Raw genomic sequence first — 27,388 nt, forward strand, 5'->3', positions numbered from 1 at the left:
GGAATTGGCATTTTGTCAGGCATGAGGGTTTTCAAAGCTTCCCATTCAGGTCTGAAGAGGAAGAATCAGAGGCAAAAACCCAAGCTTTTTAAATATTTTCAGTTTTACAAGCCTAGGAATTAGAAGCGGAAACAGCCAGAATCAGTGTGATTCAGTGTAAGAGCCTCACTCCTCCCCATTGCTCACAAGTGCCTTCCAGGGGTGGGGTCCCACCCAGTGCTGGTAAGAGGGTCTCTGTGTCTACAGCAGTGTGCCGATGACGGCCAGATGCGTGTTGACTATAGGACATGCCCACCAGCCTCAGATATAAAAGCAGTGACTTTGTTCATTAGATTGATATTCTGTGAAACCTCAAAGGGTGGGGATGAACTGGTTAAAATAAAGTTAGTAATTTGGACTAATAGCTCAGATATATTAAAAGTAAGGTTCAGAGCAAGCCCCCCTCCCCGCCTTCTGCCTTATACGTGGAAAGGTAACAGGGACATAGTTGAGAGAGAGGCATGGAGACAAGTTGGATGAGATAACTGCCCTTTCACCTGGCAGCTGTCCAGCCCCCAAATAGCTTTTGTGTTTGGTCCAAAAATAAGATCACATGAGAGGGGGAGAAATAAATACACAAGTGCTTGTCCTTGGGCTTTCTGTGGTTACACCAGCCGCACTGGTAGGGACCCCATGAGGGTGGCCTGACGACGCACTCCCCAGGCTCCCCAAGGCTGCGGAGCCCACCTGCATCAGGGCGGGTGTGGTGTGTGGTGTGCACACGGCCCTTCTCTGGGGGCTCCCTGAGCTCCATACACATCAGAGAGGGAGCAGGAGAGAGAGAACACGCAGCTCCAACAGCCTGGACTCCAGGGGAATAAGGGCATTGCCTCCTTTGGTGAAGGCCACGCCCTTCCTCCCGCGGTGGCCTGCCTGCAGCGGTCCTGGTAGGACAGTGTGGATGCTGTAGGCGACGCAGCTGCCGTCACCCAGAAAGAAAGTGCCCCAGAACCAAAGTACAGAGGTGAGTGCATCCGTTCCTCCAAGGGGCTCCGATTGCTGTGGACTTTCCGCTTGGCTTCAGGCTTGTGCTCTGCTCTCCCCCCACCCGCCCCCTGCTTCTCCCTGATCTGAGTCGGTGGCAGGCTTGAGGCTGTGTGATGGATGCTAGACTAAAGCATTCCTGTACTCCCTTCTCTCATTCGGAGACCAGCTTGCTTCCAGAAAGAACTGGGTGAGTCGAATGCTTAGCAGGGAAGCAGGAAAGGGTTTCTACAAAGTGAATTATCTTTGCTGAGATCCAAGAAGACATTTCCCAGAAAATCATTAGACAAATCCCATTGCAGTAATGCTAATGCTTAGTTTTTTAAAAGCTCTGCATCGAATAGGAGATAAATAAAAGGATGCCAGCTGATTCCCTGTAACTGGGCAAAAGGGAGAAAACACAAATGGCATCTGTAGAGATTCCTTTCCCCCCTTCCCCATCTCTCCCTGATGACTTTAGAACCCTGCATAACATACTTAACAGATCCAAGAACTCTCTTCTTTGGTTGAGAACAAGAGGAATAAAATCAAGGGTTTGGGGAGAATTGCTCTGTAAGCAGAGTCAAGGGGCAAAGCAGAACGACATTTTGCAGAGTTTTGGGTTCTCCTTCTAACATCTCCGCCACCCGAGCACCTGACATGTACCTGTGCCTATTGAGGGTATGGACAGGTGTCTCCATCGCTTGCACACGCATACCGTTATCCCTCGGCTCAGGACCACAAATATCTATGCTCAGAGTAAAGCCAACAACATTGCTGGGAACAAGATAACTCCTTGAATGAGTCAAGATTCTTCTAGTGACAATGGACTGAAATCCAGTTTGAAGAGACTTAGACCAAAAAAGGGAAAAATGTTTTCCTCATGTAACTGAAAGAGCCAGCGTTTTGATATGGTGGGATCCAGGTGCCCAGATGATGTTATCCTGAATCTGTCTCTCTACATTTCTTGCTTTGCATCCCTGTGTCATTCTACTCCCAGGAAGACTCACTCATCCTGGTGGTAAGGTGGCTGCCAGCAGCTGGGGGCTGACATCCTACTGGCCCAGCCAACCTACAAGAATAGGTGTTTCCCTTTCCCAACAGTTCTAGCTAGAGTCTCAGGGTCACAGTTCACTGAACCAACGTGGGTACTGTGTCATCCCTGCCATGGGGGTGTAGTCATCCCCACCCAAAACCACACGGCCTGAAAGCAATGAAAGGCTGGGTCCCCGAAGACAATCAAGGGGGCTGCATGCAGGATGGCCAAGGTCATTGGTTGGCACTTCGTACGGCTTTTTTTGTGATCGTCTAGATTAAGAGCCAGAGCTCCTCCAACATAACCCCGCCTCATTCCTCCCTCTTATAGTCCACAAAAATGTATGCGTGACAGAAAGTCTCATAGAAAGGATAATTATTAGTAGAACAGGTGACTAAAAGACCCCATGGTACGTCATCCCTAGAGACCTGAGAGTGGGAAAGACACCAGAAGGCTTGTCTCTGGCTCAGACTACCCACCATGCCCAGACCCACTGGGCCCCCAACCTGCCTGTGCTCCCACGGGTCTCCCCTTCCCTTCACCCACCCTTGCCCACTTCTTCCTCCCTCTTCTCTGCTAATGTGAACCCATCGTGCCTTTCAAGGGCCAGACTCCGTGCTGCCTCCCCTCCGAGGCCCCATCTGGCCCACCCAGCCTTTTCTGTTCTCTCCCTCTCCACACTGGGACAGCGCTGCCCCTCGGCATTGCAGTCCACTGTTTACCTGTTCTTTAAGAACTGCATGTACCTTAGTTTCTCTCCCAGCTTGGATTTTACATTCCTGGGGAAAATTAAGTTTCATCCCCAGCCCTCCCTGTGGTGTCTAACACACATTAGGTGCTTCCAACCAATAAAAATAGATAAAAACAGCCTCCCTAAATAGCTCAGAGAGGATGGCTAGATTACTTGAGATCCTTAATTCTGATTGTATAAGTAATATAATAACTATGACAAACACCGATGGAGCTCTGAATGTATACTGGAGCCCCTGACAGGCATCATCTCAGGTAATCCTCACAGTGACCCCACGAGGTAAATACCACTATTATCCCCATTTAACAGATGGGGAAACGGAGTCTCAGAGAACTCAGTCACTTGTCCTAGATCAGAGAGCTAGTAAGTGGCAGCGTGGGAGTTAGAACCCAGGCAAGCCTACCATCTCCTTTCCTATTAGATTCCTCAGTTACATGTTTATCAGTGGTACTTCCTGCTCCCTGATTTGAAAGAGCGAGGGGCACAGGTGATTGGTCAGAGAGCAGGAGAAAGTTCAGATATTTTAGGCCCCTCTTCTGCCTCCGGGGCTCCCAGTGCCTCTACAGGGGGTTCGCCCAGCGATGAGGGGTCACACCCCTACCCCAGAGCCAACAAGAAGGTCAGGCGCAGAGGAATTTCACAAAAGGAGGTACCTCTGGGGCTCTGCAGAGAGCGAGGTGCTTTTTGATGAGATGAGCTCTTCGATTAGAATGGTCTTTGGGGAAACGTTAGCTGGAGGGTGGGCTTTAGAATCTGTCTGCCCGTCCGGCTGCCCATCACCAGGCATGGCCTTGTCCTTTCTCCCGCCCCCTGAACAGGGTGACCAGGCCAGAGGCCTCACTCAGAGGGCAGCTTGCAGGATTTGGAAAGCAACCAAATTCAGCAAATGCAGATCTCCAAGGAAACCCAAATCTTAAGTAAACGGTATTTTTTGTTTTATAACGTCTGTGCCTCTGCATCCAGCTACCGGCCTCTCGGTTGACGCCATCACCTGTGGTGCTGGGAGCCCTTGGTCTGAGGGTATCTTGTTTCTCTGATGCACGTGAACCTGCTCTTGTGAGTTAGCACCTTCTCGAGAGCAGATCCTGTTGGGTGTATGCCATGAATCCTCACAGTCTCCCTGAGAGGCTCAGAGAGCTGGCATCCCCACGAGGGAGGCACAGTGAGATGAAAGCACATTCCCAAATACACAGAAGCAGGGAGGGGGCCGGGACTCCGGGAAGCGGGCCTCTGAGGTCCAAGCCTGCTTGCTTCCCCAGGCGGTCATGATAGAACAAAGCTAAAACCCAAAGAATTAAATAGGCTAAGTAATAGGCTCTGGGTAAATATTTAAGAGAAAAACCGCCACTAGATCCAAGAGAAATAAAAACAAATATTCACACAAAAACTTGTATACAACACGAATGTTCCAGCACCGTTACTCATGATATCTAAACAGAGGAAATGAGCCAAATGTCCATTAACTGATGAACAAAAAAAGATGGCGCACCCATACAGTGAAATATTATCCAGCAATAAAGAGGGATGACGTGCTGCTACATACGGATCGAACTACCATGTGGATGGACCTTAAAGACACTATGCGTTATAAGGAAAAGAAACCCACGCTGTATGATCCCATGTATATGAAATGGCCAGAACAGGCGAATCTACAGAGACAGAAAGTAGACCGGTGGTTGCGTAGGCCTGGCGGGAGGGCAGGGATGAGGAATGATTACTAACGGGTATGGGGTTTCTTCCGGGGATGACAAAAAAAAGTTCTAAATTAGACAGTGGTGATGGGTGCACAACTTTGTGAACATACTAAAACCACTTAATTGTATACTGGAAACGGGCAAACTCCATGGTATGTGAATTACATCTCAATAAAATTGCTCAGAAAACCCCCAAACCATGGCTAATGAACCCAGTGACAGGGCTTTGCTGAAGGATGTGGTCTTACCCCGTCTGCTCTGATAAGCTTATGTCTCATCCCACCACGCTTGGCCACAGGCCACCCAAACAATTCAAGTGGAAAGAATATAGACGGAAAAGATGGGCTCCATAGATTTCTCCCCGGAGTCTAAACTGGAGGATCATTTTTCTTCTTTCTTGTCCAGATCATTTTATATTTTATGGAATCAATCTCACTATTCAGTTTTTGTTTCTGGGTTTCAAATCATGCTTCAAAATCTCACTGTTCAGTTTTGTTTCTGGGTTTCAAAATCATGCTACCATCCTAAGATGGTAAATCTCATTACCTAATGCTTTCCTCTAATGCTCTTCTCTAATGTTGTCCTCTAAGGTTTGTCTTATTACATTTAAACCTCTTATTTAATTGGGAATTTAAAAACAAACTGGGGATCCAGGTTGTTCTTGTTTGTTTTGCCAAATAGATAGCCAATGATTAGATCAGGAGTTTTAAAATTTGAGATTAAAATGGACTTGGGGCATCTCGTAACTTCCTGAAACTCAGTATGAAAACGTGTGTGTGTGTGTGTGTGTGTGTGTGTGTGTGTGTGTGTGTGTGTGTGTGTGTGTGTGTGTGTGTGTGTGTGTGTGTGTGTGTGTTGTATACATTCCAACGCACCAAGGCAAGTCAACAGGACAGCTGTTAAACAATTACAGGGGAGGCCTGAGTGATTCCCCATAGGGAAAGTTCTCTGTCACATAGGAAGGGAGAATCCCACCCACTTTGGCTTTGACGTGTTACTGAGGCAGAGAACGAGGGGTGCCTCTCACTGGCTCCCCTGGGCCTGTAACACTTTAGGTTTCTGATCATTGGCTGACAAACCAATGGAGCTGATACATCATTTTAGGTGACAGAACTTGGGGTCCTCCTGTCACAAAGAATTGGAGGAGGTTTCCTGTCCAATAAATATAAATAAATGATACAGTGAAAATAAAACTGCCATTCCAAAGAAAATAGCAGATCCTTCCGTGCAGACTCGTGTGTTCACATAATAAACGTATAAGCAACTCACTGTGTGCCAGGCACTGTCTAGACTGGTGGTTCTCAAAGTCTGGTCCGTGGACCAGCAGCATCCGTATCTCCTGGGAACTTGTTAGACATGCAAATTCCCAGGCCCGCTCCAGACCTACTGAATGAGAAACTCTGGAGCTGGGGTACAGTCATCTGCGATTCTGATGCACATTCAAGTTTGAGAACCATTGGTCCAAGTACTGGGAATATAAGGGTGAAAAGACAGATAAAATCCCTGCTCTCCTCACGGACTTTACATTCCAGTGTGTGTGCTAGGAGAAGACAGACAACATATAAGTAAACAAATAACTGAACATGATAATTCTCAGCTAGTAAAAAGATCTATGAAGAAAAAGAAAGATCTATGAGGGGCTGATTTAGAACAGGTGGTCAGGGAGGAGGGTCTGAAATGAGACCAGAATGGTAAGGAAGGGCCAGCCATGTAAAGAATCAAGGGGCAGAAAAGAAATGCATGCACTTCAGGTAGGGGGAACAGTAAGTACAAAGGCCCTGAGGCAGGACCACACTTTGCCTGTATGAGGAACAGTGAGGCTGGAGCACAGTGAAAAGGAGGAATGCATCGGGGATGGATTTGGAGGGGCAGGTGGTAACAGCAAGCTCAGTTTTTGTTCTTAGTGCCAAAGAAAGGCACTGGGCAGTTTTGACCAAATAGAAACATGATCCAATTTACCTTTTAGCAGGATCCCTCTGGAATGAACTATAGGGGGTAAGGGTAGAAAGAAGCAGGGAAGTCGGAGAGGAGGTATCGCGATAATGCAGGCAAGGAATATTGGCACTTAGACCAATGTGCAAAGATCTATTATTAAGTGAAAAACAAACAATGCAGGACCGTGCCTAGTAAATCGCTTTTAAGCATACACACATTCAAGTGTGTGAAGACATTTCTGTCCCTCAAAGGATCCAGAAAAAAAAGTAAATAGTGGTTATCTTGGGAAGAAGGGGGGTTAGTGAGGGTCATTTTATACCTCTCTGTACATTGTGCATTTTTAACATGTGCACAAGGCATTACTTTTATTTAAAGATAAAATATTTTAAAATAAACATTGAAAAGCTGAGATCTAGGAAAACATACAATAGGCTATGGGTGACCAATATCAGAAAGAGGAAGCCTACTTCTCATGGGTGTGACCCTCTCTAATTAGGCGTCCTCCCCTGAAGCCGCTGAGAGCCAGGCTGACAAACTGGGACAAGTTCCTGTCCTTGGGTTAGAGTGGGATCAGAGCGAGGCACCTTCTCACTGGAGGACCTCTGGACCCCATTTCTGTCCTGTAGCTCTGGTGATGTTTGTGTCTGTCAGGTCTCCTTGGGCAACCAATACAATTTCCTGTGAATGTCTGCTGTATTTCCCTGTGCCCTATTTGTCAAACTGCTCCCCTCCGTCATCTTGGCAGCCGGTTCGCCAGGAGGCCAGCATGCCCTTCATTTAATTGCATGATTGGGCATAAACAGAAGGAAATACTTTACTGCAGGGAGAAAGCGGCAGGCAGTATCTGATTTCTCCTGTCAGTTGATTAGGATTTGTTGAGTCCGAACAAGGTCAAATGAGATTAGAAAGAAAATGCAGTGTGTCTGGTATGCATTTCACATAACTGTACTGTTTATGTAAACAGGATGTACGAAGGGGAAATTTTAAAGCAAATACTGAATGTCAGCCTCAAGGTTCAAGAACAAGAAACCAGGGCTTATGTGTTATGCCGGGAGAGAAAGAAAATTTATTTTCTGGGACATCTGGAGTCCTACTGAATCTATCACGCTCTGATTCCCTTTTCATGTTGGTGCAGTTAAAAAGTGACAGTTTTACATCTGATTTTCAGAGGCACTGAGCACAGAATAAGAAAAAACCAAAGAAACGCCCCATTCTACCTTTCTCGTCCTTCTAAAGCTCTTATAAGTGGTTTAGAACCACTTTCTGTAATAGCTGCCGCTGAAGTGCTTGATAGTGAGTCAATCTCTTAGGACATGGAAGGAAAAATCTCACCTCCAGCACCGGCCAGAACATTCTAGACGTGGCTGACTCCGGCCAAGGCCACACCTCTGTGGATAAACCTACCCGGCTTCTACTAGGATTTTTGTTGGTCCTCGAAATCTGTCATTTTCTTCCTTTCTCAGATCCACCCTCTGCAGGGCTAGTAAGCATATAAAGTTTTAATCACTTAAACACCTTAAGTAGTTTTAATGGCTTTAAAAGTGGTCTAAACGCTTTGAGGGAAGATATGGTTTCTGTTACACACTCTCTATAGGATCTAGCATCTTGTGAACGCTTAATAAGTGGCTTGGACAGCTATTATTTCCATGGACTATTTCCTAGCCCAGAGCTGGAAGGCTATTGTGAGGCCAGACTTTTAAACTAGGAAACGTCCTGTCCCTTCCCATGTTAAATAACAGAGGGGCCAGGAAGTATTAACATTATCATGTCTCATGACTCCAAGCATCTGAACATATATTATTTAAATGATAAATCTAGATATGGTATGTATACACACACACACACACACACACACACACACACACACACACAATGGAGTACTACTCAGCCATAAAAAAGAATGAAATAATGCCATTTGCAGCAACATGGATGGACCTAGAGATTATCATACTAAGTGAAATAAGTCAGAAAGAGAAAGACAAATACATGATATCACTTATATGTGGAATCTAAAATATGACACAAATGAACCTATCTATGAAACAGAAACAAACTCACAGACATAGAGAACAGATTTGTGGTTGCTATGGGGGAGGGGAGGTGGAAGAGGGATGGAGTGTGAGCTTGGGATTAGCAGATGCAAACTATTACATAGAGAATGGGTAAACAACAAGGTCCTACTGTATAGCACAGGGAACTATATTCAATATCCTGTAATAAACCATAATGGAAAGGAATATGAAAAAGAATATATATGTATAACTGAATCACCTTGCTGTACAGCAGAAATCAACACAACATTGTAAATCACCTATATTTCAATAAAATAAATTTTTTAAAAATGATAAATCTAGACACTTCCATTTCAACATGGAAGTTGAAATAAATATGGAACTTGAGGGAAGTTAAACCAACACATTAAAAAATTCAATACTGAGGAGAATTATATTACAGTAAGCACTTTAAGGAACTGAGGAATCAGTTCCCAGTATTTGGACAGGAACATTGCCGAACAACACCTGATATGTAATAAAGAAACTGGTTTATATCAGTAGCTAGTGGTTGTATTTGCCTGAAAGCTGTGTGGTTTTTTGGCTTTTTTTTTTTTTTAACAGCATTTCACAACTAGATGTAATGGAGAAGTAACACTAAAATAATGACTTACACTTGCATTACCGGTGTTCAAGGTGCTGTCACATGCTTGGGCACATTTGATTGTCACCATAATCGTGTTGGCTTGCGGGAAAGACGTGGTTCGGAAAGCCTCATGAATCTCTTTCAGGAAGGAGGGAGTCAGGGCCCTGAGATGCTGAGCAGCCCAGAAATGGTCAACAGCCCTGTGTGGGCAGGTTCAAGAGTGCTAGCCTGAGGTGGGAGACCAGCTTTCAGACCCGGTGAGGACTTAGAAACTACGGGGGCAACCTGGGTGAGACGCTGAGCTGTATCTCTGTCCTCGGTGTTTTCAGGGTGTTTTCTAACTTTACAATCTATCATTCCATGGGGTTAAAAACAGTTCACCTGCCCCCTGCATGCAGCAGAGCAATTCTCCAATATTGAGAAGATGACTGTCTGAAATATTTTCATCTGTGATCCAGAGGTCCTTTGGAATCGTGCAGATGCTCGAGAAAATGACTATTTTTTAAAAAGCAAATTATTAGGACCTTTGAATATGTGGTAGTGGCAATTCATGGAGGTTCCTGTTAATAAAGTTTGCAGAAATCAACTCTTTCTGCACCTCTCAAGTCCCTTTTAGGAGATCTGTGGCTCATCCGTTATCAGAGCTGTGTGATGTCTGTGCCTCTAGTTCTGTCACAGGAGGTGAGCTTCTCTGAGCCTGTCCCTTCAGAGGCACATGAAGTCTCCCTGGCTGCTCCCTGATGAGTCTGGAGAACAGTTTTCCACCCCCACCTTCCCAGAGGAGGGAGAGACCAGTGAGCATATTTCTAATTCCAACAGGCCAATCTGTACCTCCTATCTGAATCACCAGGTGGGCAGGCTTGCACACACACTCTGTGACACCTCCCAGGCTCAGACGCCTGCATAAGCAGGTAGGACTCTTCATCAACTATAAGAAACTATTAATCATGTTTCCATTTGGTCTCTTCAAAGACACCTCCCAAGCTGTATCCTTTCAGTCCAGTTTCATTCCTCACCTTGCAGCCAAAGAGTTATTTGTACAGGCAGCTTCCTCTCTTCGTTACCCCATCCTGGCCAGGGGCACAAAGATGCCACCCATGGTCCACTGAAGAAATCCCCACCGGATGGTTCGCCTAGTTCAGCATGGACAGGCTGGACCACTGGTGAGGAAGGGCAGAAATATTCTCTCTGCAGCCCCTCCCCAGCCCTAAACTGCATGCCCACTGCCTCGAGCAGCTTTGCAACATGGGAACAGCACAGACAGACACACACACACTGCCACACACAGACATCTACACCCTGTGCGGGGATGCCAGATGCCAGGAGCAAAAAGGATTCCCTTTCATCCAGCAGCCTTCTGATTGCAGAGGAGTGTCTCTGAGCCGTGACCCGCTGTTTCCCTGCCAACTGAGGCCTCAAAACAAACAGGAATCTGCTCAGACAGGCTAGTAGTCCATTCGGCTCAGCCATTTGCCCCAGGACAAACCACGCTAGAATAACACCCAGGAGAGCTGCCACGGCCGTCTGCTGTCTCTGCCTCCCTTCCCTGCTGGCCACCAGCTCTGTGCCCCTGGGCCTGCCACTGGCTGCCCAGGGTTGGGGGCCCTTAGAGCTCCGTGTGCATCCCTGTGGGCGGGGTCGCTAAGGCAGGTCCCCTCTGCAGATCAACGAGGCCAGACAGAGACCCAGAGGCTGCATTATCAGTCCCCCGCCTGCCTCCCTGCTTCCCGCACAGCCCTGCGGGACTGGGAGCCAGCTCTGTGGCACGGTGTCTGCAGGCGGACCAGCAACCTGATGTACATGCCACGGTCCGTCCCCTCTCCCCACACAGAGCTGCGGCCACCGGGAGGTTCAGAGAGTCGGCTTGGGGCTGCTGGAGAAGCAGCTGCAGCGCGGGGACAGTGACACCACAGAGCGGACGAGACCAAGTGGATCCCCTTTCCCTTCGACCGGAGAGAGGAGCAGCCCTCAGCCTGCAAGCTGTTCAGGTAAGAATCAGGGTTTCTGTTCTGAGCAGGTTATAGTGTATCCAGAGCTGAGGTGGAGAGTGTGTGTGTGTGCGTGCGTGCGCACGTGCGCGTGTGTGTGTGTGTCCCAGTGCAAGTATGAGGCTGCTTGGAATAAAAAGCAGGGCTGGCTAATCGCACAGACATGTAAAAATAGCACCTGGAGTGCAGAGACTGTGAGAATAATCACGCCCCCGCTGCCCCCTTTATCTTCATCCCCGCACTGCCGGGCCACGAGGACTGGAGGGGGCAGAAGGTTCTCATTCACTAAAGCCTCTGTGGTTCAGCAGGACACGGTGGCCTTCGTGAGCCTGCCTGGCATCACCCTGCTTGCCACACTTACCCTCTTAGGTAGCCTGGAAATTCAGGCACCTAGAAATCCTGTCCACTGGGTGGGCACCTCAGATTTGTTCAACCTTTTGATATAAAAGTTGGGCTGAAACATAGGATTATCTGAGTGTGCTTGAGAGGGTGGGATTCTGATGGCCCTGCTGGTCACCTGGATTACTTCTTACTGTCCTGATCTCCTTTGAAAATCACATCCTCATTTCAGGGCCCCTCCAGATAGGCACCGGCAGAGAGGGAAGGGGAATGGCTAGCCACCGGGCACATTCTCTGGCACTGACGCTATCCACACCTACGTCACTATTATATGCCAAAAGTTATGCAAGGCTTCTAGACGGAGCGCTCGAAAACTTCAGACCTCCAGGTGCTGGGGTGGGAATTTCAGGCGTTTAATCACGGACCCATTTTTCAGAGACCCAAGAGGGCACCCACTTATCTCGCCTCTCAGGCGCAAGAGCTCGCTCTGCGCCTCAGCAGACACAAATGCTCTGTGCTCTCTCCAGCTGTTTAAATCCACCCCCACTTTCCTGCTTTGGTAACTGGCACTTTCCCTTTCCTTTGCTATAGGGATGCAATTGTTTACGATTTAGCTCCGTGAACACCAGTGGGCGGATGCAATCATCCGGGCAGAGGGTGAACTGGGCTCTGAGTGAGGGCGAGCCAGCCCAACAGTGGCAAAGGGTTGGAGAGAAATCAGCTTTGCCAAGTGGTGTCTAGCAAAGGGCTGGCCAGCTGCCTTCCAGGCTGTCTGGGTGAATGAATGTGGATTTTGGTGGAGACCGTGATTCACAGTCGCAAACTCCCTTTGTTTTCTTTGTGTTGTCGTCGAGGGCTTCCGAGGAAATTCCCCTTTTGAGATCACGTACCTGACTGTCTTCTGTTGATTCTACATTTTTAGCATGAGGAAATGGATTTGTAAATGCAGTACTTCATCAAAAACAAAGTTAATACACGAAAAACTAAGGGACAAGACGTTGAGTTACTTGTAAACTTCCTCCCAAATCTGGTGTGCACATACACATATAGGGCTTGCCAGGTTCCAAAAAGGATTTAAGGAAGCAGTATCCAGTTAATTAAAATGGTTTGATTTCACAGGCAGGTAGCACCAACTCTGAGGATGATATTTCCACGGTGACAGTGGACAGACATCCATGCGTTCTATCTACACCTAGCAAAGGGATGTCTGATGCCAGGATAGAGATGTGCTCGCTCACTCTGCTGACGTGCGTTATGTGGACCCTGAATAAACTATTACAGGTCATGGAGCTGCTGGCCCCCCTGTGCCAGCTTCCAGCAGTCAGAGACCATACAGAGGGGAAGACACACCCCTTCCACCTCATCCAATAGGCATTACTTGGCTAATGCAATACTCCTTGATTTAAGCTACTGGAAAAATAATCTGCAATCAGTCATGCTACAGACATACCCTGTTTTAGGTCAATCTAACAACTATCCAGGACACAGAAATTGTACGTGAATGACTGTTTTTCCTTAAGAAAGGATTCACTCGTCAAGTTCATCAAGTACTGTTAAGGTGTCCCACCTAAAGATGGGACTGGATCCAGCCCATTCAGCCATAGAGAAAGGTGAGGACTTACCTGGGGGGGCAGGTAGCAGAGAATGAACCTGGGCTGACAGGATGTCCAACTCAGCTGGGAGGTAAAGGAGTCCAAGGTAGAGGAACAAGGACAAGCATCTGGGCCAGTGGCCTATAGCGAGAGAAGAGGGAGGGAGGGAATAGTAATTATTATTATTACTATAATATATATTTTTTGGTTGCCCTGGGTCTTAGTTGCAGCTCCCGGGCTCCTTAGTTGTGGCATGCAAACTCTTAGCTGTGGCATGCATGTGGGCTCTAGTTCCCTGACCAGGGATCGAACCCAGGCCCCCTGCATTGGGAGCGCAAAGTCTTTTTTTTTTTTTTTTGTCTGCCTTGGGTCTTTGTTGCTGCGCACGGGCTTTCTCTAGTTGTGGTGAGCAGAGGCTACTCTTCGTTGCGGCACGCGGGCTTCTCATTGTTGGTATGGCTTCTCTTTTTGTGGAGCACGGGCTCTAGGCGCACTGGCTTCAGTAGTTGTGGCTCGTGGGTTCTAGAGTGCAGGCTCAGTACTTGTGGTGCACGGGCTTAGTTGCTCCGCAGCATGCGGGATCTTCCTGGACGAGGGCTCGAACTGGGTCCCCCGCGTCGGCGGGTGGATTAACCACTGCGCCAGCAGGGAAGCCCAACAGTAATTATTTTGATTCCTAAATGTTACTACTTAAGAGAGGCAGCAGAATAGTGGTTAAGTACATAGATTCTGCAGCCAGGAAGAAGCTGGGGTTCAGTTCAGACTCTGACACTTACTAGTCCTGTGACCTTGTGCCTCAGTCTCCTCATCTGTAAAATGGGGTAATAAAGTACCAGCCTCATTACTGAAAGGATCAAATGAGTAATAGTCTTAGCTCAGTGCCTGGTTTATAATGAGTAAAACCTAAGTATTTCTTGTTGTTACTGTTATTACTATTATTATTGTCATTGAAAGGTCAGTTCTGAAAAGGCTGCTCACAAGTCCATTTGTTCCAAGGTCCAAAGTGACTCTCTGAGTGACCACCAGTGCCACCTTCTGGGCAGCTGGAGGTGCTTTTCCTTGGTGTGGAGTTTTGCTTGCATTTCCCAGCTTTCAGAATCGAGGAGCTTCTGTGCTGGTGGCCAGGCAGGCACCGTGCCTGACTTTACGTGTGTGACCTCGCCGGATTCTCGTAACAACCCTGTGAAGTAGGGCTGTCACGGCTGCAGGAATTGAGCTCGGTGGGCTGGGCCATTTGCCGACAGTCACACAGTTACCAAACTGCAGAGCCAGGCTTACACCCAGGCTGTGCTGCTAACCAGTATGCCATCTATGATTTGGGGGACCACTGGAGGTGTCCTGACAGGCAGGTGGAATTTGGTGACAGATAGACTTCAGCAACAGATGAGATCTGAAGGCCCCAGAAAGTAGACCAGAATTTGGAAGCTTTGCCAAGAAGACAGCAGAACCCTACATTGGCCTGGGGACAGAACCTCAGCCTTGAGGACCCATGACCTTTGGGGCTCGGTGTTTGGGAACAAGACATGAACGCAGGCCCTGGGGGACAAGGTGGGCCTCAGGCCTTCCTGCCGCAGGCAGTGGACGGTGCCCAAGAAGAGAGGAAATGGTACAGAGACGGACACAGCAAGGGTGCTGGGCCAGATATCCTGACACCCCTCTAGCCTAAGGTCAGAGGTCATCTTGAGCTAAGCCCGAGGTCAAGACTAGGTGACTCCAGCCGTGGAGAGAGGAGGAATGGGCAATCCAGAACGTAGTATCTGGGCTCAGTGAAGTTTATAGTGATGTAAAAGGCTTGATTTGCCAATGCAATTTCTCTAAATTGAACATTTAAAACATGACACACAGAGATTTGTTTTACGCCTAATTGCTCAAGTCCACCTCTCTGACTTCAGCCGAGGAACGCTGGCCATAGGAACAGGTGTGAGAGTGTGCCTACCTCACACCAGGGCTGTGTAGATCTGGGGTTACTGATGGACAAGACTCATCTCTGCCGCTCCAGAACCTGTGGTCTGGCCCAGGTGTTTTCAGACTTTAATGTGCATGAGAATCACACGGGAGCTTCTTTAAAACACCAGGTTCATAGAGAACAGACGTGTGGTTGCCCAGGGGAAGAGGAGGGAGGGACAGAGTGGGAGTTTGGGGTTAGCAGGTGCAAACTATTACATATAAAATGGATAAACAACAAGGTCCTACTATATAGCACAGGAAACTATATTCAATACCCTGTGATAAACTATAATGGAAAAGAATATTTTTAAATGTATGTCTATGTATAGCTGAATCACTTTGTTGTACAGCAGAAATTAACACATTATAAATCAACTATACTTCAAAAAATAAGTTAATTAAAAAGATGTTTTAAACTTCAGGTTCCTGGGACCTACCCACACAAGTCCTGAAGTAGCCGGGTTCATGAGGGGCCCAGGATTCTGCATTTCCTGGCTGGGGCCCAGCTGGTTCTGATGCCTTTGGTCCACAGGCTACAGCTGAAGAAGCCTCAGGCTGACCGTTGCTCTGGTTCCCTTGTCTTCATTGCTGTTTATGAGAACAGTCACGGGGCCTGAATCAGTGGCAATTAGTCTCTTCTCTGTCACAGCTTCTTCCTGGACCATTTTACTTAGGCTAAACCTTCGCTGCTGGTAATAACAGCGACAGCCCGCCTACTGCGTACTGAGTTACCATGTGCTGGGCACAGTACTAAGCCCTTCACAACCATCCGGTAAGTTAGGTGCCATTATTATCACATTTGACAAGGGAGGGGAAAGGCCCCACTGCCAGTATGTGGCAGATCTGAGATATGAACCCAGGCCCCGCAGATCCCCAGAGCACAGCCACGGAACCCCTGGGCGAGGCTATGAACATAGTTTTAGCTTCTCTGTCAGTTCAACCCTCCTTTCTCACTCTTGGGTGTCTTTCTCCCCTTCACATTCCTATCTTGTCCTCCCCCATCCCGCGACTCCCATATAATTTCTTCAGAAGATGATGTGTCCCTGTGGTTCCCTATTTTTATCTCATTCAATAAGTCAAAAAGGGTGTGGTCAATGGGTGGGTAGAAGGTAGCTGTTATGGGTTAAATTGTGTTTCCCCCTCAAATTCATATGTGGAACTCCTAACCTCCAGTATTTCAGAATGTGAGCTTATTTGGAGATAGTGTCCTGACAGAGGTCATCCAGCTTTGTTTTGTTTTGTTTATAAATTTATTTATTTATTTGTTTATTTTTGGCTGCGTTGGGTCTTCATTGCTGCCTGCGGGCTGTCTCTAGTTGCGGCGAGTAGGGGTTACTCTTCGTTGCCATGCGCGGGCTTCTCATTGCGGTGGCCTCTCTTGCTGCAGAGCACAGGCTCTAGGCACGCGGGCTTCAGTAGTTGTGGCGCACGGGCTTAGTTGCTCCACAGCCTGTGGGATCTTCCTGGACCAGGGATCGAACCCGTGTCCCCTGCATTGGCAGGCGGATTCTTAACCACTGCGCCACCAGGGAAGCCTGGTTATCAGAGATCATTAGGGTGGGTCCTAATCCAGTATGACTGGTGACCTTTTAAAAAGGGGAAATTGAGACACAGTGACATATACAGAGGGAAGATGATGTGACAAGACACAGGGAGAAGATGGCCATCTACAAGTCAAGGAGAAAGGCCTGGGCCAGATCCTCCCCTCAAAGCCCTCAGGAGAAACCAACCCTGCAGATGCCGTGATTTTGAACTTCTGGCCTCCAGAACTGTGAGACAAGAAATTTCTGTTGTGTAAGCCACCCAGTCTGTGATACTTGTTACAGCGGCCTTAGGAAACGGCTACAGTAGGAATGAGATTCCCCCTCTAGGCCCTGGGTCTGGGCTGATCTAGGTGAAGGCCACACATTCTGCCAAGCTGTGGCAACTTCTTCTTTAATTCTGAGTGCTTTTCTGTTGGCTTAAATAGTGTTCTTGGGAGCCACAGGTAGGCCCAAGGCCCAGGAAGGAAGAAGGAATGAATGGAAAGGATGAAGAGGAAGCAGGGAAGGGAAAGCAAAGAACAAAGGAGGCAGGAGCAGAAAGAGAAAGAGAGTGGAGACCAGGATGGGCACACTGGAGGCCATCCCTGACCAGTTCAGGTCATGCAGCTCATTCATGGGGCCCCTCCTGCGTGCCAGGAGCAGGCCACTGGGCCTGGGACCACCAGTCCCTACTTTCATGAAAGGTAGAGGTTAGGCGGGTCCACCGACATCCATCGTGCAGGAACTCCCCCTGCAGGCACAGGGCAGAGTGCTGGACCCAGTCAGGGGCTCTGGAAAAGCTTCGGCGGGGAGGGGATGCTTGGGCTGAGATCTGGAGCATGAGCAGGGGTCAGATGGGTGAGGGCTGAATGTTTCAGGTGGAGGGAGAGCACGAGCAAAGGTCACATGGTGTAAAAAGTGTGGCTTCACCAAGGAGTGGAGGGGAGGCCAGTGTAGCTGGAAGGCAGGGAAGCAGGGGGGCAAGTTGGCATCAAAGGGGCAGATGTGGGCTGGACCACAGTGGCCACACTGAGCATTTCGGTCCTTTGCTGAGAGCCACCGAAAGCCAGAGAAGGAGGAGATCCTCTATAGGGTAAACTCTGAGTTCAACAAAGGACAAACAAGTTGCTGGCGCGGTTCAGCAGTGGGTCAGCCCTGAAGCAAGACAGCAGGCTTCCTGAGCTCACAAATCTAGGGTTGGCTGTGTCATGATTAAGGAATAAAGTTCCAGGCCACTTCCCAAATAGTGTTCTAGCGCAGTCCCCCTCAGCTGGGCATGTTCTAGGTGTTGGTCACGGCCCCACTGGAAAGGGTTTAAATAGGGACAGCTGTCTCCTGCTGATGAGGTTAATTTGTGAACTTGGCAGCCAGGCCAGGCTCAGACTGGGGTTGACCAGGTGGCCCCTTCTTTGGTATCATTTGAAGGACACAGAGAGGCCTTGTGACTATAACCTCTCCTTTGCCTGCTGAACTTCGCCTGAAGCTATGGGAGAGGGCCAGCCGTCAGCAGGCCAATTATTCAGCATAAGATTCAAGCTGTGAAGGGGAAAGAGGCAGGGGCAAGAAGCCCAGGCAGACCCCCTGAGGCACCAGGGGTGAACGTGGGCAGAGACAGGTCTGAAAAGAGGCAGAGAGTATAAAGGAGGAGCGCAAAGAACTTGACGCCAAAATTTGCCTTATTCGTGATTTCACACAAGCAGCAGCAAGGTGGGCCCTCAGCTGTGGGAAGTCCACCTTGGGGTTTGCAGCCCTCTCCTGTGCCCCTGCTACCAGAGACGCACACCCCATTCCCATCACTGGGAAACTCCACATCGACGCCAGCGGTTGTCGGCATAACCCATGAGTGAGTCCTGACGTCAAACTGAACGCCACGCCTTTGCCATATGCCCTGCCGGCCACAAAAAGAATTCCCTTCCTGGGCTTCCCTGGTGGCGCAGTGGTTGAGAGTCCGCCTGCCGATGCAGGGGACACGGGTTTGTGCCCCGGTCCGGGAAGATCCCACGTGCCGCAGAGCGGCTGGGCCCGTGAGCCATGGCCGCTGAGCCTGCGCGTCCGGAGCCTGTGCTCCGCAGCGGGAGAGGCCACAGCAGTGAGAGGCCCGGTACCGCAAACAAACAAACAAACAAAGAATTTCCTTCCAGCAGAGGGACTGGACTTGGCTTAGCAAAGATGAGTCCTTGGGGCAAGTGGAACACACTTTGGAGAAGAGAAGGGACTTTCAGGAAGGTGAGAGCAGCCAGGGGGCCTCGTGGGGAGCGAGATCCTCCCACTTCTCTCACATCGCCCACTGGCTCTAGCCCCACCAGCCTCTCTTCCATTCCTCTGCTGTTCCACGCCCTTTCCTGCCTCTGGGACTTTGCAGTTGCTGTTCCATCTGCCTGGAGTGCTTTCCCCACAGTTCTTCACATAGCAGACCTCTTGTCAGCTCCTTGAAGAGGCTTTCTCTCCTGTTATTCCCTCTCCTACCTCTGTGTCCTTCATGGCACTTACGCCAGTCTGTAGTCGTCTTGTCAATTTTTAAAGTTTGCTATGATTCATTCTCCCCCCTAGAACGTAAGCCTCAGGAGGGGAGGACCTCATCTGTCTGGTTCCCTGCTATATCCCCAGGGCCTAGGACAGAGCCTAGGCACATAGTAGGTGCTCAGTAAATGTTGATCCAATGAATGAGTGAATGAGCGACTGGTTCAATCTTGGGAGTGGGAAAGACAAGACCAAGGACAGCAGTGGGACCCCCCCCCAGCCTCTGTCGCTCCTCACAGCTCTAGAAAGGGGCACGTTACGTCTGAAAGCAGCACCGACAAGTGCGGGTCGGGGTCCCCGACCCTGACTCGAGTGGGCAGGCCCCTCACAGTGCCCAGGACCCCATACTTAGCATCGGCTGCTCTGGTCTAGTGTGCGCAATCTCAGCTCTTCAGAGAACTCGCTTCGGGAGCCTGGAAAAATCCAGCCTCGTTGTATTATTCATGCTCAAAGATGAATAACTTCTGTTGGCTGATGGACATCAAAGGCAAACAAGTGATGTCAGGCACCCAGAAGGGAGACATCGATCCGGCGCGTTCCAACCCTCGCACCCAGGGAGGTGGGTGGAGCCGCTCATCCTCGCCTTTGCCACCAGGTCCCACAGGAGCGGAAGCAGCGTCTGCACTGATATATCAGTGCATGCACAGTGCTGCCCCAGTACCTCCGGGACACAAAGCGCTGCTACAAAACCAGGCTGCGCTTGTCCTTCCTCAGAATCTTCGTCAGAATTTAGAAATGGCACCTGGAGGACAGCGGAGAATGAGTACTTCAGAGTCCCTCCTCGGAGTCCACACGGCAAGCTGCAGCCCTGGGAGAGCGCGTCCCTGGTCCAGGGTCCCAGGCTGGCTTGGCCCCGGCTTCTTGGCCTTTAGTGCTAGGGTGGTGTTTACGTTAAAGGAGCAAAATGTTCCTCCTTAAGCCTCCACTGGTTTTTCGTGTTTGAAATGCTAATGGGGATGTTTCTAGGGGCAGAGATTCAGGTCAGCTTCAGGATGGTTTCTTCACAAGGATAAAATCCCCACTCCGCTGGCCTCACAGAACTTGCTGCCGTTCTCCCAGGTCAGTCCTGGGATCCCTGCTGAGGGCTCGGGAGGCAGTGTCCTAAGTTCCTTGGAAAGAGAGCTGACACGGGAGACCAAGAATTCTCCTGACGGCTCCACTTCTGCCCTGTCTCTCTCAGCATCCTTTTCCTATTTCAGAGTGACAGTCTGCGGGGCGTGATGCTAGGGGGTATAATGGTTGGGGCAGGACCGCTTGGGTTTGAATTCTGGCTCTGACACACAATAGCTGCACAGCCCTGGCCAAGTTCCGTAACCTCTCCACTTCTGTAAAAGAGACATAATAACGGCGCCCATACCCTAGGGCTGTTGACGGTACTATGTGAGTTCATACAGGTGAAGTCTGAGAGAGTGTAAGTGTTATATTATCAGCATTAGCCGTTACTCCCTCATAGGGCTGACTTAAGACTTCAGTGAGACAAAAATGTTTTACTACATAATGCATAGCACACAGTGTTTGCTCATTAAAATATTAATTATTGGGCTTCCCTGGTGGTGCAGTGGTTAAGAATCCACCTGCCAATGCAGGGGACATGGGTTCAAGCCCCGGTCTGGGAAGATCCCACGTGCCGTGGAGCAACTAAGCCCGTGATCCACAACTACTGAGCCTGCGTTCTAGAGCCCGTGAGCCACAACTACTGAGCCCTCGTGCCACAACTACTGAAGCCCACGCGGCTACAGCCCGTGCTCCGCAACAAAGAGTAGCCCCTCCCCCACCCCACTCGGCGCAACCAGAGAAAGCCTGCACACAGCTATGAAGACCCAACACAGCCTCAATAAATAAATAAATAAATATTATTGCTACTGATAATCTTCGCAGTCTGGCTAAGGTTTTCTGGAAGCTTTCCTAAGAATGCATTTGAACTGAAAAAAATGATCTTGTGTTAGGCTTTTGTGGTGCTTGTGTGTGCACTCTGTGTTATCATTTTGTTTTTTGTTTTTTACAAAAATCATTATTACTAAAATTCCTATTAGAAAAATTAAAAAAAAAATGACCTTGGAACATGAAGGTCACCTGCTGCCCTGCTGTTCCCCTGTCAGTCTTTTTTTGTTCCAAGGGACAATTATCACCCTATGCTCTTTCAGCACTTAAAATCCACATGTCAGGAACCTAGAACTAGCCAAGAAAGCAACAGCCCCCTTAAAGAGTTCAAGCACAGAGCAGACGAGCCTCCCTGTTCGGCAGTTTTAAGCTGCAGGCGTTTGCAACAAACAAGTAAAGAAGCCTTGACTTCCGCGAGGCTCCTTAGCACAATTCCTTAAAAGGCTTTGGGATTCCCACCCCTCCAGGGGGCGCGCCGTTCCTAGGGGCATGGAGTCCTTCAAACTTTTGCTCCGTGTCCCCTGACCCTGGGCTTTGAGTTTAAATTATTTGAAGTCTGACTGCAGGGCGAACTTGACGGCCTGCTGTAGGCTGTGAACTGCACAGTTATTCTACATTCAGGCCGCCAGATGCCCTGCCCCACCCTCCTGAGTGACTGTGGGTAAAGAACTTGTCCTCTCTGTGCTTTGTTTTCCTTCTCTGCAAGAGTTCCTCTCGAGAGGGGGTTGTGGAGGTTATTAAGGGGACGTGGACAGCTCCAGCTGTCTCTCTCCGTACTTGCTAATTTCCTTCCCATTCCTCTGTGGCCCTCCTGACCATCACATAGTGGGGAATATGGAAAAACCCAGTGGTGATCAATGTTGCAGAGGTTTGCAAATATTCCCCTGCACTAGGTGACCATGAGCACATCACTTGGCTTTCGGAGCGGCACAGAGAGATGGATTACGGGAAGGGGTCCAGGTCATAGTCTGGAGGAGGGGATGCTGGCAGCCCTAACCCTCGGTCCAGCCCATTCTTGCACCACGGAGACCAGGCCCAGAGTATGGATTTTCAGCCCGTGGCTCTCCTGGGTCATCAGACCTTTCACTAAGGCCTGAAGATCGATGGTCTCCCATCATGGAGGTGGACCCCTTCCTGACACACTCTGACCTTCCGCAGATGCCTCCCTACCTCCCACTGCGGCCAGAGGATTTAACACACAGCTGGTTCAGGATGGGTCCAAATGCACACAGCGCGAGTTGGGGGAGAGCGTTTCCAAGGCGATGTCCAAGTTGTTTCTAGCAACCCACTGACCTGACCCTCCCCGCCTTGCGTTGTCCCAGAACTGAGCCAAGATTGTGGAGGGCGGCTACACCTTGGGATGTCTGGCCGGGACCCTACTGTGGTGGGAGGTTCGGATCCCACGCTGGAATGGGCCCTGGGGAAGGTCAGGGGGAGGGTGAGCCAAAGCAGGCTTCATCGCCTCCCTGTAACCTCTCGCCTTTCCCGCTTCTGCTGACAGCATGGCAGTCAGATGTGGGGTGTGGAGGCCTCTGTTTCAGGAACTATAAAGAATAGCTCTTAAAAAAAAAAACAAAACTCTAAACATGTCTTGCTCTAGGATGGAAGCATATCCTGAATTGGTGACTTTAAAGTCTTTTCATCTGCTGCAGACCAAAAGGAAGATCTCTGGTGACTAATGAGGAGTCCTACCTTCATCAGACTCTTGCAGCATTTTCTTGAAGTCAAGGTCCCTTTCTCTTCCTGGCCAGTCCCACATCCTGCTGGGCCTGTGTTGGCCAGCTCCTGCTTCTCATTATCTCTCCCCCATCCTCTTTAAAGGCTTCTCACTCCACCCAGGGGTTTTATTTTTAAACTTGTACGGTAATGTTAGGGCTGAGCAGGACACACTGCCCACATTCACGGGAAACTGGGCTGCCTGGAAAAGCATCCCCCTTTTCGGAGACACCCTCCCTCCCCTCCTTCCCTATGTATTGGATACCTTCTCCATGAGGGGTCCTGCCCCAAGGATACAACAATGAAGAGAGAGACATGGGAAGGCAAGGGTCTGAGTTGGGAGGCCCGGGAGTCATGCAGAAAGGAGATGATCGGGGCAGAGGCTAGAGTGAGGCAGGGCCACAGCTAGAAACAGGCTGTCTCTTCCAGGAATTAGTGGGCTGCTAAGCATCTTGCTTCCAAAGAGCTCAAAGAACAGAGCTACTAAGACAGAACAGAACACCAAGCCCCCAAGTCATGGACTTGGTCAGAATAAGCAAGAGTTTACCTACCCTAATGCCTATACCTAGCCACGTGTGTTAGGTTTCCACACAGAATTAAGTAAGAACTTTGTCCAACATTGGCTCCCGAGAGTTTCTGAAAGGTGTAGAAATATTCTGGTTTCTCTTTAAGCCACGTCAGCTCTCTCTATGCATTACAACTTTGCCTGGGATGTGAGGTTGAATGGCTTTGACTAAGTGATCTGATCTACATGCAAAACTCAAAGGTGACTTTATATGCCTGAATGACCTAAACAGGGGTCCCTGCTCTCCAAGAGAAATACGGCTATGTTATACTCTTTGGAAGAAAGGAGATAGAAAACAAAACAGAACAGCAGGGTAGCCATTCTACATAGAATAACAGTAATAATAGTTACTGTTTGTTGTGTACTTCAAGGCGCTTTACTTGTAACTCATTTAATCCTCCGAAAGCCTGTTGAGGTAGGTAACACTCTTAATCCTTTTTACTGATGATGGAGCTGTGGCTTAGAGGGAAAGGAAATGATGTTTGGTGGTAGAAGCAGCCGAGTCACGGCCCAGAGGCTGGTCGGCCTCCATTAGCAGGACTCCTGACTTCGTCCCAGGGCTTGGTGGCTGTCTGCTTTGGTCACCACTGTGTTTAAAAGCGGCACAGAAAACGACCTCAAGGATATCATCCAAAATGCCAGTAGAACAGGGATATGAGTAACTTTGTTTTCTTTTTCTGTTTTTTGGTTTTCCTTTTCATGTTTTGAATTCACAAAGTCTGGTACATAGTGGATTCTCAAAAACTTTGTATAATGAAGTTGTTGAGTTAATGAGTATGCATTACTTAAAATTTTATTTTTAGATAAGTAATTTATATCATTATAGGAAATTTAAGTCATTCTAGAAAATACAATTTAAGAGAATTAAAATCTACCCATCATCCAGAGATAATCACAGTTAAAATACTGATAATATTGGTCCCCTCCAGTTCTTTTCCTGTGTTTACGTATGTCTGTATTTGTGTGTCTGTCTCCTTACCTGCCTGTGTGCGTGAGAAACAAAAATGGGGTCATACTGTCTTCGCAGACGTCTACTTTTTCATTTAGCAACATATCATGGGCATTCTCCATTCCAATTAATATTCTTCTAAAACAGAATTTTTAATGGTGGCAGTGTATTCCTCTATAATCTAATGAGTCCTCTGTTATTGGATATTCAGTTCATTGTCACCATTATTAATAATGCCATAAAAAACATTTAAACATAGCTCTATTACTATTAAGGAGGAAAGAACATTATATATTGAAATACAAAAGAGAGAAAGACATCTATTTTTAGGGCTCTTTTGGGTAGGCCAACCACATTGCTTGCATCTGTCCTTCAGAATCACTTAAAGGATGGGGAGATGTCATCTGGAATGTTCCACATTTTCCCAGGCCTGGTCACTTGTCACCTCTCAAGTATGTTTTTGTTGCAATTCTGCCACCATGGAGGTGGGTTAAGGAAAATCCCAGTTGTGGCTAAAATGTGGGCCCTAAAGTTAGACAACTAGATTTAAATTCCAGTGCTATCCCTAAGCAGCTATACGACCTTCAGCTGGTTCACTGTTCGGAGCCTCAGTTTCTGTGTGTAAATGGCACATACCTCAGAGGATGTAATGAGGCAAAACAGGTAAAGCTCTTCTAGCATCTGTCCAGCATGGAACAAATGCTCAGGAGATGGTGATTTCTATTATTATGAAGGTAGAGGAAGACTTTCCTCACAAGTTCAGTGCTTTGGGAAACTCCCTCCCAACCTACACTGCAGGATCTGAGGAAAATGAATTGAAAAATCACTCAACATACCCTCTGGCTATATTGCCCTTTTACCCTCTGTGTATGCACGCGCACACGTGTGTGAGTGTGAAGTCTAAAGTGTTAAAAAAACAATGAACTCAGTTTCCCTTCCTTGCCAAGAACCAGGTCTGTGAGATTAGAGATATATTTAAATTCTGTTGTTCACAGCTGCATAAGGAATGTACCTTTTCTTTCCATTTTGCCAGCTGTGTTTTATAACTGTCTATCCTAAGATAAAAACAAAGCAAACCAAAAAAATGCAGGACTATCTACAATAGTTCTAAATTGCTCTCAGTTTTATATAATAGAACAGAAAATATCTAACCCCTAAAACACAGACCACAGAAAGAATTAACCTGACTCATCTATCGTACAGTTTAACAAAGACACACTACTGGCACATAGTAGGTGCTCACTGAACCCTGTTGAATATATTTATTGAATATATGTTTTCCTTACAAACAGCAAGCTGTCGCAAAATAAGTCAGTATATTCATTTCATCTAAATACTGTCAGAGCCTATTCGGAGGGGCTGAAGAAGATGATAGATGATTAAATGAACAGATGCTTTCTGAGTTTGTAAATTGAGTGTTGGGAAACTTTCTCCTCCTAATTCATGGCTCTTGAAATATGTTTATGATCCTGGTGGAATTGTGTAGGGATTTCTCTAAACCTCCATCAGGGGAGCACATGTGATAAAGCACTTCTGATGACCAGGCCAAGTTTTTCCATTTTTGTCTAAATATGGGAAATGTTCAGAAAAATCTTAATGTATGTGTAATAGTGTATTCTCAATATCGAAATGGCTCTGGGGATCACAGATACCACGTCTGATTGTAAGGTAACCCAATGCTGGGCCAAGATTTTAATTGCAGGTCAAAGCCTTGAAGTCGAATAACTCTGAGACCCTGTAATTTCCAAGTAAATCACTGGAAGTGGTAGAACTACCAGCATCTACTGCCCTTAGGTATTCGTTTCTTCCTATGGTTTGAGGGTGTCGGTGGAGATCACACTAGGAGAGATTCAAAGACAAGATATGTCTTCTGCTCTCATGATGTCATAAGCCAGTGGAGGGGAGAGACAAACCAACAACTGGATGGAATCTTAGAAGGAATCAAAGTATTGCTAGGCAAAGCACCACACCATGGGTCCTTGAAGGAAGGAAGGAAGGACGTTTATTACTGGAGAGATGAGGGAAGGCTTTGCAGTGGATATAAAATGTGATGTAGGCCTTGAAGGATAAGAAGAATTTTAGCTGATAGAGACTGGAAGGGAAGGGCCTTCCAGGCTGAGGGAGTAGCATGAAGCAACTCATGAAGCCCTGGACAAGCAACAAGGAGGGGAGGGCCCCACGTGGCTGCGATGGGGAAGGACAGGGTGGAAGGTAAGGTTTTCAGACAAGATATGGGGTCATGGAAATCCTCTGCTAAGGACTTAGGGCCTTAATGTCTGGGAAGTGGAAAGAAATGGAAGGTTTCTGATAATGGAAGAGCGCACGTCTTCCTTTAGAAGAGGGACTGGGTGGCCGTGCGGAGAAGTGATTAGAACAGCAACGCTGCGAGACCAATCTCAAGGCTATGGCTTCCGTTTTCCTTTTCTGGTTAGCCTCTTAGCAGCTTTGGGCAGCATGGCCCAGAGCCAGTTTCCCCTCTGAATTATGTGGTCCTATACCTTGGGGCCTCTAGTCTCCCGTGACATCTCCTTTGAGATCACCGGCTGCATTGGGGGTCTCTAAGAATGTGGGGTGTCCCCCAGGGCGACTGCCTCTGTCCGCCTCTCTCTTCAGGTCGTTCTCCCTTGAATATCCCCTCTCTCCCCTTGGCCCCAACCCTGCCGCATCTGCTTCCAACTCTGGCTTCTCTCCAGAGTCCCACTTTCAGGTCCGGCTTCACACTCCGCTCTGTACGGATGGTGTCTCTCACCCGGGATGCAGCCCACTCCACAGTGCGCTCGGCACCTGCCCTGCTTATCGGGCTTCTGGTTCTGTCCATTCTCCCATGCATTCCCCCATCCTCCCCACCCGCGCCCTGAGCTATCTCTGACTATTCCTTTGTTGAGTTCCTAGCATTTGCCAAATCCTCTTCATGTTCCTCCCCAAGTGACTTTATTTATTTATTCATTCATTCATTCATTCATTCATAGACATTTACTGAAACTGCTGTGGCAGCCACTATAGAAGAAATACATATTCTATATATTGATAGAAAACTAAAAATACAAAAAAGTATAGACAATATTTTGGCATCTTCCAGACTTTCTGCTGGTTTTATATAGTTTCAACTTCTTGCATTAACAAAACTGCATGAATCAAGTTTTAAGTAATATAATTTGACTATAGGGTAATGCATACTTATTAGAGCAATATTGTGATATACAGAAAATTTAAATGAAGAAAAAGAACTCACCCAGAATCCTAGTGAAGATCATCATTAGCAATTGGTATATATATATAAATATATATATATATATATATTTTGTTTTTGCTG

At 48.0% G+C, this 27,388-nt stretch overlaps 1 protein-coding gene across 2 annotated transcripts in view; it reads left to right on the forward strand.

Annotated features, from left to right (window-relative positions):
• The first annotated feature begins 656 nt into the window (after nt 1-656).
• FGF1 (fibroblast growth factor 1) overlaps nt 657-27,388 on the forward strand; it is a 99,461-nt gene continuing 72,729 nt past the window's right edge. For both annotated transcript variants that reach the window (XM_060008626.1, XM_060008627.1), the window contains exons 1-2: nt 657-1,003; nt 10,887-11,043. The gene's annotated coding sequence lies outside the window, so the exon portion shown is untranslated. The remainder of the gene's footprint in view (nt 1,004-10,886; nt 11,044-27,388) is intronic.

This window comes from Delphinus delphis, chromosome 3 (genome assembly GCF_949987515.2).
Source record: "Delphinus delphis chromosome 3, mDelDel1.2, whole genome shotgun sequence".
Classification (NCBI taxonomy): Eukaryota; Metazoa; Chordata; class Mammalia; order Artiodactyla; family Delphinidae; genus Delphinus; species Delphinus delphis.